The sequence below is a fragment of the Zophobas morio genome, unplaced genomic scaffold (assembly GCF_036711695.1).
Source record: "Zophobas morio isolate AGI-343-1 ecotype UQ-CSIRO unplaced genomic scaffold, CSIRO_AGI_Zmor_V1 ptg000017l, whole genome shotgun sequence".
NCBI lineage: Eukaryota > Metazoa > Arthropoda > Insecta > Coleoptera > Tenebrionidae > Zophobas > Zophobas morio.
Genome location: NW_026972122.1, coordinates 2,371,207 through 2,386,193, shown reverse-complemented (window position 1 = coordinate 2,386,193; position 14,987 = coordinate 2,371,207).

The following is a 14,987-nucleotide window of genomic DNA, read 5'->3' as shown; positions in this document are numbered from 1 at the left end:
AGTCACCCGTTATCGTCATGGATACGTTTACAACGGCTTCCCAACAATCCGTCGCCTCGTTTTCCCGTCAGTCCGGCACGAAAATGTAAATAATTCACAAAAACGAGAGGAAAATGTGATCGGCAAGTGGGCGCACATCGCAATGACGTTGACTTCAGTTGGAAAGAGAGTGACGTGTGGCGGTGCGGCCTTCTTTTCGGTTTCTGGCGGGAAGTGCAAGTGAAGTGCGAGAAAATGACGTCAAAGGCGGAGATGTTCCGAAGGCCGACCATTCGGCCGAAGGATGTTCTGGAGGTGGATCGGGGAGTTCTGCAGGAGGTGAACGTGGTCTCGGAAGGCCAGGTTGCTTACACGTTTGCGAGTTCGCCTAGGGCACTGTATACCAACAAGAAGATGATCAGCGGGAGGTAAGGAGGGAGGGTTGGGATTTGGCGGATGCGCCGAGGTAGTTGTAGCAACGGGTGCAACTGGGTGTACGAGGGTAGGTTGAAAAGTTTTGGGGTGGTGTATTATTCATTCACGATCTTTATATAGTAAAGTAGGCTGTCAGTAGTCTGACTGACATTTGCTTTGAGCTGGATTGCCACTTTTCTACTTCATTTATTAGGTCAGAATTATTAGACGCAAATTTTTAATCAAGCAAACAAATGTTTTCATTTTGTCAGCATAGATAATTTGTCATTGTCACAGATTCACAAATCATTGCGACATTATTTAAAAAGAAAATGCCTAAAATAGTTTTAGTGCAACCAGAGCTGTTCAAAGTACTCAAAAAAAGTACTTGAAGTACCAAGTACTTACTTTCAGCAAGAGTATTTCAAGTATCAAGTACTTTTCAGATGTACTTGAAGTACAAGTCAAGTACATTACTTCAAGTACTTACGAGTACTTGAAGTACTGGAGGTATACGTCAAGTACTTACAAATACTTGAAGTAATGAAAATGCTTCAAGTACTTTCTAATTATTTGAAATACTGTAGAACTAGATAACTTTTCGTGTTTTTTTAAAAAAGCTTAATATATTTTAGAACTGAATTTTTTAATACTCAGAATTTAAGTATACAATAATACATATTTCGCCACATAAAAAATTGCATAAGCGTCGACTTAAATGCAGAATGGCAGCTCACTTATTAATAATACTATGTTATTTATAAACAATATTCTTTTGAAATACTTTTACATCTTTCTGTTGACACAATGTCTTCGACCAAATTAACGTCTATTTCTAATTTAAAATTTAAAATAAAATACATGACGGCGTTGTCTATGTATGCTTACTATTAATTTATAACAAAAATATCGGCGCTGTATGGTATTTTCTCAGGCTTCTGTTGCCTTTTTTTAATATTTTGAATTTTGGTTCACCACCAAAACGTTCTGATTTTTTAATAAAGTTGTGTTAAAAATATATGAATTTTATGAACCGGTTCCGTGTTTAAGTTTGTGGGTAGTTTACAGCACCCTTAATCATTACCCATTGTGAAAGTGCACAGGGCCGGATTTGTGAAACTGAAATTTTTCAGAAAAAAAATTTAAGAGCAGTGCGATACATATACATGCTCGTGACATAAAAATGTTTAAGTCACTATGTTGCATTTTTAAAAAAAAGGTATGAATTTTTTAAATAAAAAATAAAATGCCTAAAACGAGAGTCCATTTTCAGCGAAAATTATAACTCTTGAAAAATATCAAGGTGATCAAAGTAATTAGTCGTTTTTTACTTTTGCGGTTACCAAAAATGCTGAGAATTTTCTTGGAATGAATGCCCCATATTCCTGAATATATCTGTCTACCACTTACGTATTTACCTACTATTCTAAAAATTATTAAATTAACCTAAATACTACAGTGACTAAATAGTAAACACTAATCACTACAATGTTTGTCTAACTTTACACTGACAAATCACAAATAATAGGTTCGTAATGCTGTTCCGTCCATTTATACAAAATTTTGTACCTCTAATGCCACAATACTTTCAGAATTTTCCTTTACATTTTCGATTGGCTTATTTTTTATTTTTACCTGAAAACCCAAAGAAGATGGCATTAGTAACTGATAACTACAATGACTTCACGGAATGCCTAACAACGGCTTTTGCGAAAATTCAGGTAAATATGTACTAAATTTATTATTGTTGAAATATTTCGTAGGGGTGTATTTATCTAGACAATTATACTAACTAATCGCGAATTTCATTAACTTTGTATTTTTACTTCCCGAGCGCAAGCAAAGGAAGTATTGTAATCGAGTCCGTCGGCCGACTCTCTACCTTTACGTTTTCTCGATCTTTCATGACCCCTAGAAGACGAAGAAATAGGTCTCCCATTTCCGTCTGTCTGTCCGTCTGTCCGTCCGTCTGTCCGTCCGTCTGTCCGTCCGTCTGTCCATCTGCCGTCCTGGATTTTTATTAGACAGATAATCTCCGAAAGTACTCGACCGATTCTTGTGAAATTTTGTACTTATATTAAGAATATCATGTAGATGGTAAAACGCTAACCAAAATTTGTCTAATCATCCCCACCACTAATGCGATGACGTCACTTCATTGTACATAGTAAATGGGTTTTCAATTGTATAAAATAACATAGTCCTACACATGTAGTTTACAACTCCGAATCGACTTTTCACCCGAAACGTCCAGATTTTTGGAAAAAAAATCAAAATTATAAAACATCATTTTGAAATTTAATTTTTAATCTGCTAACCAGAATGCTCTGAAATCTTGCAGATGTTTTAAGGTCATAAAGAGCATAATTAATGTTTAGCCAAAATATATTTGCTTATCCCCTCCAAAAACTTGATGACGTCAGCTCGAAAGTTTGCCGAATAAATCATATCTAAAATGTACAAAATATGATGAGCCTGTACTTGTGATCTATCACTCCATTCATATTTTTTGTATTTGCATATACAGGGTGATTCAAAAAAATAAATGAAAGCGTAAGTTTATTTTACTGATTTGCTCAGGAACTACAAAACCGAATGCTTCGAAATCTTGAAGATATTTTAAAATTATCATAAGCATGGTAAATTTTTGATCAAAATGTATTTGGTCGTCCCCCCTAAAAAATTTATGACGTCACCACAAAATTTTGCTGAATAAATCCTCTCTAAAATGTACAAAATATGGTGAATCTCTTCTTGTGATTTATCATTCCATTCAAATTTTTTCGATTTGCCTGTACAGGGTGACTCAAAAAAATTAATGAATGCGTAAATTTATTTTATTGATTTAATCAGGAACTACAAAACCGAATGCTTTGAAATCTTGCCGATGTTTTAAGGTTATAAAGAGCATAATAAATTTTTAGTCAAAATATATTTGGTTATCTTCTACAAAAAACTGATGACGTCAGCTCAAAAGTTTGCCGAATAAATCGTATCTAAAATGTACAAAATATGATGAGTCTGTACTTGTGATTTATCATTCCATTCATATTTTTGGATTTGCATATGCCGGGTGACTCAAAAAAAATAATGAATGCGTGAATTTATTTTATCGATTTAATCAGGAATTACAAAACCGAATGCTTTGAAATCTTGGGAATATTTTAAAGTTATTATAAGCATGGTAAACTTTTGTTCAAAATGTATTTGTTCATCCCTCCTAAAAAAATTGATGACGTCACCCTTAAATTTTGCTGAATAAATCCTATCTAAAATGCAAAAAATATGATGAGTTTGTACTTGTGATTTATCATTCCATTCATATTTTTTAGATTTTCTTAAGAGGTGGTTCAAAAAAATTAATGAAGTCAATTTATTTTATTGATTAAATTAAAGGCAACACTTATTATTAGTATTACACCCCAACCAACCCAATTTGGTAGACACAAAATTTGTTAAAGGAAAAACTCGGTTGAAACATAAGGGTAGCACGCTTATTTACATCGACTTTAACATTACAGACCTGCATTTGTTTTATGCGCTCACTTGGTTCCGCGAATGTGGAATAGACATGTTTATAATCAACCAATTGTGAATTTCACCGTGAAGAATTAAAATAAAACCCAATGTTTTATATAATAAGAGGAAATCGAAGCAATAAAACCGATGGTCGTTTTGTTTACAGTTTCTCTGTTTGACTCTCACGTATGCTGTTACGCTTGTCATCTTAAATTAAGAATGTTTATACATAAACGATTTTCAGTTGCCCCTCATATTACTAGACAGCGGATTTCTGTCGGGCTACGTCACGATTATAGGGGGGGGACGTGCTGGATCGTCGGGTGATAGATAATCACCGAATTTAATCGGTACTAATTCCATAAATATAATTAACGATTTATTAATCAAACGGCTAAGTAAATGAGAACGGGAATTAACAGCAGAGTGCAACGAAACAGCGTTATTCTAATCTCAAATAAACGAAGTGCAGTCCGCAACCGCAATGAATTCGCATCCCGTACGAGCCGTACCGAGTTTGGCCTTGCCTAGCCCGACAGAAATCCGCTCTCTAGATATTACACACCGGCGCCGTATACGTGAGTAAATTGTTTCGTTATTTTATTGATTATAAGAAATCAATATTCAAAACGACCCAATTCATTTTCCCGAAAATTTGGGAATACAATAATTTTATTCTTAGTGTTACACTACATCTATCCCAACTGATATACGTGTCTTTGGAAAAATGTTGATGACGTCATCACAATTTTCTTTTAAATTCCCACTACAAAAATGTAATGAGAAAAAAAACACAATAGGCATGCAGTCGTCAAGTTTCCGACAGCGAGGGAAGTACTGTCTAAACTCTTTAGACCATTTTTTTTATAATGTGAATATGTATTTTGTTCCATTTACGGAAGCGGCCACTGACCCTTTTGGGTATCTTTACCTGATATTGTAAATACAAATGTAAATTCAGTATATAAGAAACTAATGAAAGAATAAATATCTTTTTGAACGAGTACTGGATCATTTCTCAAATATTTTCAAATCCGACCTTGCACTTTAGCAGGTATGTCAACAAACCCGATTCCCTTTGGGGTACCGGGAAGGTACTGAAAAACTACCCGCAAAGTTAAGTTCCAGACCAAAATACAAAAAAGACAAAATTCATACATTCACAACTTTACATCGCTGAAAATTTTACACAGATCTCCGATTCTTCTGTTGTCGTCATCCACTCTCAAATGACATATTTATGACATTAATTTTCTTACCTACCTATCTATCGGCATTATGCAAGTACCTATGAAATGTACGTCATATTGTGGATAAGATATCCACAATCAAAGATCAAAATATAACCTCACAGGAAACAAACACGATTTTACTATAAAAATACATCTAATCAAATAATTGAATTAATAACTTCAAGTATTTAACTGACCCTATTTTGAGATGTGAAAACTTCGTAAAATAGAGACTAAAGTATTTGAAATTTCCATTTTCATACTTTAAGTAATTCAAGAGTATTTAAAATACTGAGTGAAGTACTTGGAGTAAAGTACTTGGCAAAATCAAGTACTAAACTCAAGTACATTTTAGAAATACTCCAAGTACCAAGTACCAAGTACCTAAATATAAAAGTACTTCAAGTAAAGTACTTGAAGTTCTTAAAGTACTTGAAGTATTAATTCAGGTACTTTTACTTGAAGTACTGAACAGCTCTGAGTGCAACCAAAAAATTACAATAAAAAGATGTTTTTTGCAGTTTCGAAAAGACAGGTTCGATCTTTCTTTCGAAGAATTAACTATGAGGTTTCGAACATATTTTCTGTAATGTAAAAATACGCTGTAAAATATTTTTGAATTTTTTTTCTCATAGGTGGGAACATACATACAAACATAGGACTTTATTCATGTTAAAATAATACATGATTAAGCGGAGTCTAGCCATAGGCTATTCCACTCAACCTTACAAAATAAATATTCAATTCAAAAACAATAAAATAATAAAATCAACTTAGAGATGCAATAGTTATGAAAAAATAATAATATAAATATGTATATAATAACCACAACAAAAATATATAATTCGCACAATAATTTAACAGTAAATATTAAGAATTTGAACACAGGATATATATCTACAAATATGGGCGTCCCAGATAGCTAAATTTATGACGATTCCGAGTGCAACAGGATGTTTTTTATTTTTTTCCGAAAGCTGTTCACAGAAGTACAGTACAGCAATTCAGAATTAAACTTGTTATAAGACTTAATAATGTTAAATGACAATGATTTACAAAAAATAGAGGTAAAAAATCTTGGCATTGACAATACTGCTGAAGGTTTCTTAATGGTATATTAGCATATAAAATACTTTGTCTTGAGCGAAACTTCCTACGCAAGTACGGAGGTGATGGAGTTTTAAACAACCGATATACAAAAACTGTTAAATGATATTGAAATACTACGTCCAGCTTCATCCACCCAAGTTCACGAATTTTGGCTGACACATGGTCATATTTCCTCAACCCAAAAATAAAGCGGCAACAGTTATTTTGAATTTTTTGAAGACGATTTTTGTCAACAAAATCAAGAAATGGATAGTATATTATAAAACAGTAGTTAATATGAGATAATACTAACGCTTCACACAATTTTTTCCTGAGTTTGAAGTTCAAAATTAAAAAATTTGAATAAAGCATTTTTAGCGCCAAATAACATTTTTTTATGACGTTCGAAACATGAGATTTAAATTTAAAATCATCATCAATAGAGAGACCTTAGTTCTTTACAGTTTGCAAAACAGGCAGCTTCTTATTTCCAATTCTAATATCTATATTATTAGCAATAGCCATTCGGAGTTTTTTAGGTGCAAAGCACATTAGTTTGGATTTATCAGCATTAAGTTTTAAATTGATTGAAGACGCAGCTTTAACAATATTCACAAGATCTTTATTTACATCATTACACGCATCCTCAACTAGGGAAGGCTGAAAATGAAGCATAAGTTGCGTATCGTCAGCAAACGCTCTTTTTTTACTTGATGAAGGCATGCTTAGCAATTGGGCAGTATATATAATATATAAGATGGGTCCTAAGATCGATCCCTGAGGGACACCCGATGTAATTAATGCTAATTCAGATTTTCCTGATTCAAGCACAACTTGTTGATAACGATTGGAAAGATATGATCTAAAAAAATAGTCGTAGTTAAATCAAAACCATAGTACTGCAATTTAGCACATAGTAGATCGTGATCCTGCATATCAAAAGCGTTAGAGAAGTCTAGAAAGATAGCTACAGATGCATAGTTTTTATCAATGGAGTCTATACAGTCATCCACTGTGACTGCTAAAATAGAAGTTGTACTGAAGCCTGTACGAAAACCAGATTGATCTTCTGTTCTCAAGGGTTTTTGATAACGCTGGAAGGATACTTATAGGCCGTAAATCAGATAACGATTTGACAACAGTTGATTTGGGAACAGGACGGACAAGGGCCATTTTCCAACTTTGTGGAAAAAAACCAGTCTCTAAACAGCAATTGATAATGTGAACCGTATGTTTACATAAAACAGAGAAGCATAATTTGATCATCTGAAGGGTAATTCCATCATATCCTGACGCATTTGATTTTAGAGCAGAAATTTTGTCTAAAACCTCACCTTCCGTAGTGAGCGAAAATTTGAAATTACTTCCATCCCGGTATTTTTTATTCAGAATTTCATTAGTTGCATCTATACAGTTATGTAGCGGAGTAAAAACTGAAGAAAAATAATCATTGATTTCACTATTGGACCTTGTCATCAATACTGATTAAATAAAAAATGTTGTCAAACGGCGCTGAATGGAGATCAAGTAAGAACTGATCATAAATGAAATGTTTAAAATCACGGTATGTAACAATTTTAGGCGAAATATTCGGGACATCAATTTTTAATGTGCAGTATGCTAACCTGTGGTCCGAAATTAGATCGGCATTAATTACACCACTTTCATATATAAAATCAGTACTATTAACAAATATGGAATCAATTAAAGTAGCAGAAGTAGCAGTAACTCTTGTACTTTCAGTAATAATTTGTCTAAAATCATATGTGGCAAAACATTCTTGTAACCTGTTGTCAAAATGAAAATCGATATTCAGGTCGCCAGTAATTATAATATTTTCATACTGAGGTGTCACATAGGACAGAAAATTGTCAAAGAACTCAGTGGTATCCTCTAACTTACATTTAGTTTTATAAAAAATACCTATAAGAAAACTTAATTTTTGAAGCTGAAGCTCAATACATAAAAGTTCAATGCCACTTATACCATTATAATCATGGAGCACCAATTTAGCTCTGATGTTGTTTTTTACATAGATTCCGATTCCCCCACCAGTCCCTTTTCGATCAGTCCTATAAAGTTTATAATTATCCATATTGACCACTGAGCAAGGTATATGATCAGAAAGCCAAGTCTCCGTCACCGCTAAATAAGTATAATTTTAGTTAGTTCATCCACGTTGTTACTTTGCACCAAATTTTAAGCATTTTAATTTTTTTGTAACTCTTCATGGACATGGAAAAGGCGTATAGTAACGTTCTTATTAATAAGCGTTCGGAAGTACTTAGTAAAAGCAAATAAAGAGCACTTACGGAAGCATTAGTAATAGCTATATAGATAAATCATTCAATTTAAGGCCGGAAAAATGTTTCAGAAGAGCTAAACCCATCAAAGCACTAGAGCAAGGTTGTTGTCTTTTACCAACCCTTTTAGTAGTCTTAGAAAAGTGAAAAAAGAAGTTGGAAGATATGGAAATAAATTGTTCACAAAGGTCGAAATTTCTATTTCTACGAAGAGTTCAATTTTCAAATGTTAATAAATAGTTTAAATAAATAGTTTATTGATCATCCAACGGGCAAATCGCCCACAAAGGACATAATAATAACTAATAGTAAACTTAACCCAAAAATTTTTTTAATATAATGCTAATTTAATGCCAGCAATAAATTTATTTGGAGACACTACAAATATATCACATAGGTGTTGTATGCTATTGTATATTCTGCACATATTATTAACTGGTGAATAATAATGTTGATTAGTGCGAGCCATATCACACAGGAAAGTTTTCGGATTCCTAGATCCTGAACGAGGAACATAAAAACAAATTTGTTGGAGCAAGACATTGTCATTAATTATATTATGTAGGAGTTTATGCAGAAAAATAACAGAGGAAAATTCACGCCTACTTTGGAGATGAACAAGATTGAACTCATTTAACAGCTCATGCTGCGAAAATCCTTGGATAGGGTAAACACCGTATTTTTTGTAGAAAGCATATTTACAGAATTTCCTCTGCACTTTTTCCAAGACCTGTATATGTGTAATATAAAAAGGATTCCAGATTATTGAACAATATTCTAAAACAGACCTAACATACGCACAATAAAGCATTATAATACAGTCAACATTGGTGAAATCCTTTGTGTTACGTATTATAAAACCTAGTATTCTCATCGCCTTTTCACTAATATGTGTAATATGTGGTGTGAATGATAAAGTCTGATCCATCACAACTCCCAGGTCTTTAAACTCAGTACACCTAATAAGTGACTGATCATTTATCTTGTAATTGAACAAAATAGTGTTAACTTTACGACTATATGACATAATTCTACATTTATTAACATTCACTTCTAATTTATTCTCAAGACACCATTTAAAAAACTTATTCACAATACTCTGCAATACAAAACAATCGTACTCATCACTTATGACCTTTAAAATTTTGACATCGTCAGCATACATATAGACATCACATTGATTATTATTTATCACAGAAATTACATGATTAACAAAAATTGTAAACAACAACGGTCCCATATTTGAGCCCTGGCAGACACCTGTGTTACATTCATAACTATAACATTTACAGTTCTGATATTGCACATACTGTTTTTGACCTACAAGTATCGACTTGAATATTTGGACTACTTCTTCACATAGACCCATGGCAGCAAGTTGTTGTTTTTTATTCATCTAAATTTCCTCCTTGGGTATCCTCTAACATTCAACAATATATTAAACTAAAAGCAGGAAGAAATGGATAAGAACAAAAGATTGTTCACACTACAATGAATTCAAACGATTAAGATCTCTTGTAAAAAGTTTTTTAACAAACTCTTATAATGAATATCTCGATCGTATGCAAAAGGAAATTAAGTCTAATCCTGCTTCTTTATGGAAATTCTTACATTCCAAGAATGGTACTTCTAGGATTCCTAGTCAGTTATCTGATGATGATGAAACGCTTTATTCAGACCCCAAGGAAATAGTTGATGCATTTACTAGAACGTTTGCTAGTGTATTTAGTAAAAGTAACAATACCTCCCTTGCTGGACAGGTGACGTCTGCTTTGAATAACAATTGTTTCTCAATTTCATCTGTAACTCCTGAGATGTTGTCAGCTGTAATGGCGAAACTACCCAATAAGCATACTAGTGGAGATGATTTGATTCCCAGTTTTCTGATACGGGATTGCAGAACTGTGCTTGCTAAACTTTTGTCTGTACTAATAAACCTTGCGCTTAAGACTAGTACTTTTCCGAATCGCTGGAAAACGGCTAGAATTGGTCCAGTTTGTAAAAAAGGTGATTCTTCATTTCTAGGAAACTATAGACCTATATCTATATTAAGTAATTTTGGAAGAATTTTTGAGATTGTACTCTATGATGTTATTTATGATAACACTCGTTCATTTATTAGTAGGGGGCAACATGGCTTTAGAACAGTGACGAATCTTACTGTTCTGTAACAGGATCTTAGCGAATCACTTGATAAACGGGAGCAGGTTGATGTAATTTACACGGATTTTTCCCGTGCTCTTGATGTTATTCCACATGACATTCTTTTACTGAAACTGAATAGATATGGAATTTCATCAACTCTACTGAAGCTAATTGAATCCTATCTGACCAATCGCACCAACTATGTTTTTTATAATGGTTTCTCATCTTTTCCCTTCACCTCGACTTCTAGGGTTCCACAAGGCTTTCATCTTGGACCCCTGTTTTTTAATTTGTTTGTTAATGACTTGCTTGAATCTTTAAACTGCTGTTTCTTAGCTTATGCTGATGATCTGAAAATTTATTCCATAATATCAAGTCTTTATGATGCTGAGTTTTTACAAGGTAAACTTACGAAAATCGTTGCGTGGTGCTATCTACATAGACTTATTATTAATAGTACTAAATGTTGCTACATTTCATTTTGTCCAAAACTTCATATCATTGATTTTTCTTATTCAATAGGAGGTACACTGTTAGAACGAAAAACATCAATTAAAGATCTTGGAATTACTTTTGATAGCTGTTTGACTTTTGATATTCGTGTTACCAATATATGCAATGCTGCAAATAAATCTTTGGGGTTTGTCATGAGAACGTCAAAATGTTTCACAATATAGATGTGATTAAATCTCTCTTTTTTGCATATGTTCTATCTAAATTAGAGTATGCGTCATTAGTATGGTATCCCATATACATGTGTCAGCACATGCTTCTTGACAAAGTATACAGGAAATTTTTCAAGTTTCTTTCATTCAAAATTAGTGGTAATTATCCGGCCAGAGGTGTTGAGATGGAAAGTCTTCTCCAACGACACAATGTGTCCTCTTTGTCGATTCGAAGGGATGTACATGCGGCTAACTTCTTGTGTAAGCTTATTCATAACAAAATTGATTGTCCAGATTTATTATCACAGGTTAGATTTAATGTTCCTCGGCTAGCATCGAGATATATCAACACCTTTAACATCTCCTCTGCTCGAACTAATCTCCTTCGTCGTTCGCCAATTACCACGATGTGTGGATGTGCTGACAGACATGTGGCTGATATTTTTTATTTAAATTAGTTATACTCGGAATTATGTTTATGTTATTATTTTTTATTATTATTATTATTATTATTAAAAGAGTGGGCGAGCAGAACGAACTGATGTTTGAGAATTAAAAATGAGATGCTAAATGTGGCATGCGACAATAGTCGTATGTAGAACCCCCATTCATATAAAAACAATGTTTAAATGAAATTTTAGTGTTTGTTCCTTACATATGAAATAAACACTTACAAAAAGCCGAATAACTGTTTTAAAAACGTTAATGCAGCGCCAGTATAATAACCGTATTAGAAAAGAATTTAATAACAGAGTTGCAAATGGCGAAACCGATATAACTTTGAAGTACAAAAATAACACTCCATGTATTGAAAAGAAAAAAGTTAGAGGAACTACTTCAAAAAAGTAATCAATTTTTATTTTCAAAATATGGGTGGCATACGGACTAGACTTCAAGATTTCTCTTTAAAGGTTAATTCTTGTGTTTATGATATTATTATTATCACGGAAACCTGGTTATGTGACAAAATACGTAATGAAGAATTATTGCTAAGTAATTACAATATTTACCGTGCTGATCGCACTATTAACACTAGTGGGAAATCTCGGGGAGGTGGTGTACTGGTAGCGGTTAATAAACTTTTTAATTCATCGTGTGTTTTTTCTGGTTATAACGTTGAGAGTATATTTATTAAGATACAGGTTAACAATTTAAATTTAATTGTTGGAGGAGTTTACATTCCCCCTACATCTGATATTAACATTTATCGGAATCACGTGGCCGATTTAGAATCTATATTTAATCAATTTCCTGATTTTGCATATGTTATAGCCGGTGATTTCAATCTTCCACAACTTATCTGGAATAATAACAGTTGTACCAATACTGAATTAATGGGTTCTTCGAGGGATTATTTTGATGTGATTAATAACACTTATTCATTTTTAAACCTAAATCAAGTAAACAATATTCCAAATAATCGAAACGTGTTTTTAGATCTCGTTTTTACGAACATTCTTGATTTGCAAGTTTCATCCGCAGTCGATCCTATTTTTGCTGAAAGTTATCATCATATTCCTTATTCGTGGTCCATTTTTTATGTTCCGTCTTCAAAAAAATTATCTTCACAAGCCAATGTATTTGATTTTGCTAACGGTGATTTTCAACAGTTAAATTACTTTTTAGCCTCTATTAATTGGGTCAATCTTTTTTCTGGTCTTGAATTAGATGATATGGTTACTGCTTTTTATAATGTTGTTTTTTTTGGAATGGACACATATATTCCTAAGAAAAGGGTACATTATTTTTCATCAACTTATCCCCGATGGTTTAATAAAGAGTTAAAAGATTTGTGTCGCCTTAAGAAAATTGCCCATTCAGTCTATAAGAAATCTGGCAGATATGATGACTATGAATATTTTAAAATCTTAAGGACCCAATGTAAAGAACTTAACGAAAATCTATATAATTCCTACCTTTCTAAAGTCAGCGACAGCATTACAAATAATCCACAGTTCTTCTGGAAATTCATTAATGATAGGAAAAAAAGTAGTGGTATTCCTTGTGAAATGCAATATTTCCAGAAGTTTGCCAAAACTGGCACTGAAATTTCCAATTTGTTTGCGGAGTTTTTTTCCTCGGTTTACGTAGAAGACGCCAACAATGATTTTGATCAAGAATTTGATGGTATAAATGAAGTAGCTGATTCTGGACTGAAAGTTGAGTTATCAGAAGTTTTTGAAAATATCGCTCGTCTTAAACATTCTTTCCATCCTGGAGCTGATGGCATTCCAAACGTTCTGCTGAAGAACTGCATTTACACAATTACAATGCCCTTGTGTGAACTTTTCAAAGTGTCTTTGTCTCAGGGTAAATTTCCTAAGGCCTGGAAAAATAGTTACGTTACACCTATTTTTAAATCTGGGGATCGTAATAAGATCGACAATTACAGAGGTGTTTGCAATCAGTCTACCATTCCTAAAATATTTGATTCCATTGTAGCCAAACAATTGGAATGGATTTCTTCTTCTATCATCTCCATCAAACAACATGGTTTCCGCAAACAAAGATCTACTTGTACTAATTTAATGGAATATTATTGTTATTTAAATGAAGCTTTTGATAAAAAACTACAAGTGGATTCCGTGTATACTGATTTTTCAAAAGCCTTTGATAAGGTAAATCATAGGTTATTATTCTGTAAATTGCGTCACTTAGGGTTTAACAATAATACCGTTAAATGGTTAACATCATTCCTGTCGGAAAGATCACAGCAAGTTAGGATTGGTAGTTACATGTCGTCTCCTTATTTGGTTCCATCAGGCGTACCTCAAGGGTCGCACTGTGGACCAATTTTGTTTTTACTGTTCATTAACGATTTAATGAGTGGCTTTCGTTACTCCAATTTTCTGTTGTATGCGGACGATTTGAAGGTATTTAAAACTGTTAGTTCCGTGAAAGATGCACTTGAATTACAATCAGATCTTAATATATTATACGATTGGACAGAAAACAACTTATTGCCTTTGAATGTTAACAAGTGTCTTATTATATCATTTCTTAATATCAAACTGAGGGTGAACTTTGACTATTATTTGGGTAATTCTATCTTGTCTCGTGTTGAGGAAGTCAAAGATTTAGGTGTGGTTTTCGATTCTAGATTAACATTTAAGAATCATTATTATTTTATTTTTAATAAATCAATACGGACTCTTGGGCTCATTTGGAGGCATTGTCAACATTTTTCGATTTCGACCCTTAAAATATTATACTTCTCTCTTGTTCGATCTCACCTAGTTTATTGTTCTTCCATATGGTATCCTAATTATAAAACAGATTGTGATTTATTGGAAAGAGTACAGAAAAAATTCCTTCGCTTATTAGAGTTTAAACTTGGTCGAACTCATATACAGGGTAATTACACTTGGGTAATGTGTAATTTTCATATTAATTCACTCGAAACTCATCGCATAATTTCCGATATTTCATTTCTTCGAGGACTTATTAATGGTGAAATAGACAATGCCTGCTTACTAGAAAAACTATCTTTCATTGTGTTGCCTGCTGATAGCAGATTGACTCGCAGTCAACTGATTTTCAGAATTCCTTTGTCGATAACAAAAAGATCGCAAAACCATCCAATTAGACGAATGATGAACACAGCCAACACACTCGCAGTGGACCAGAGGTTCAACATATTT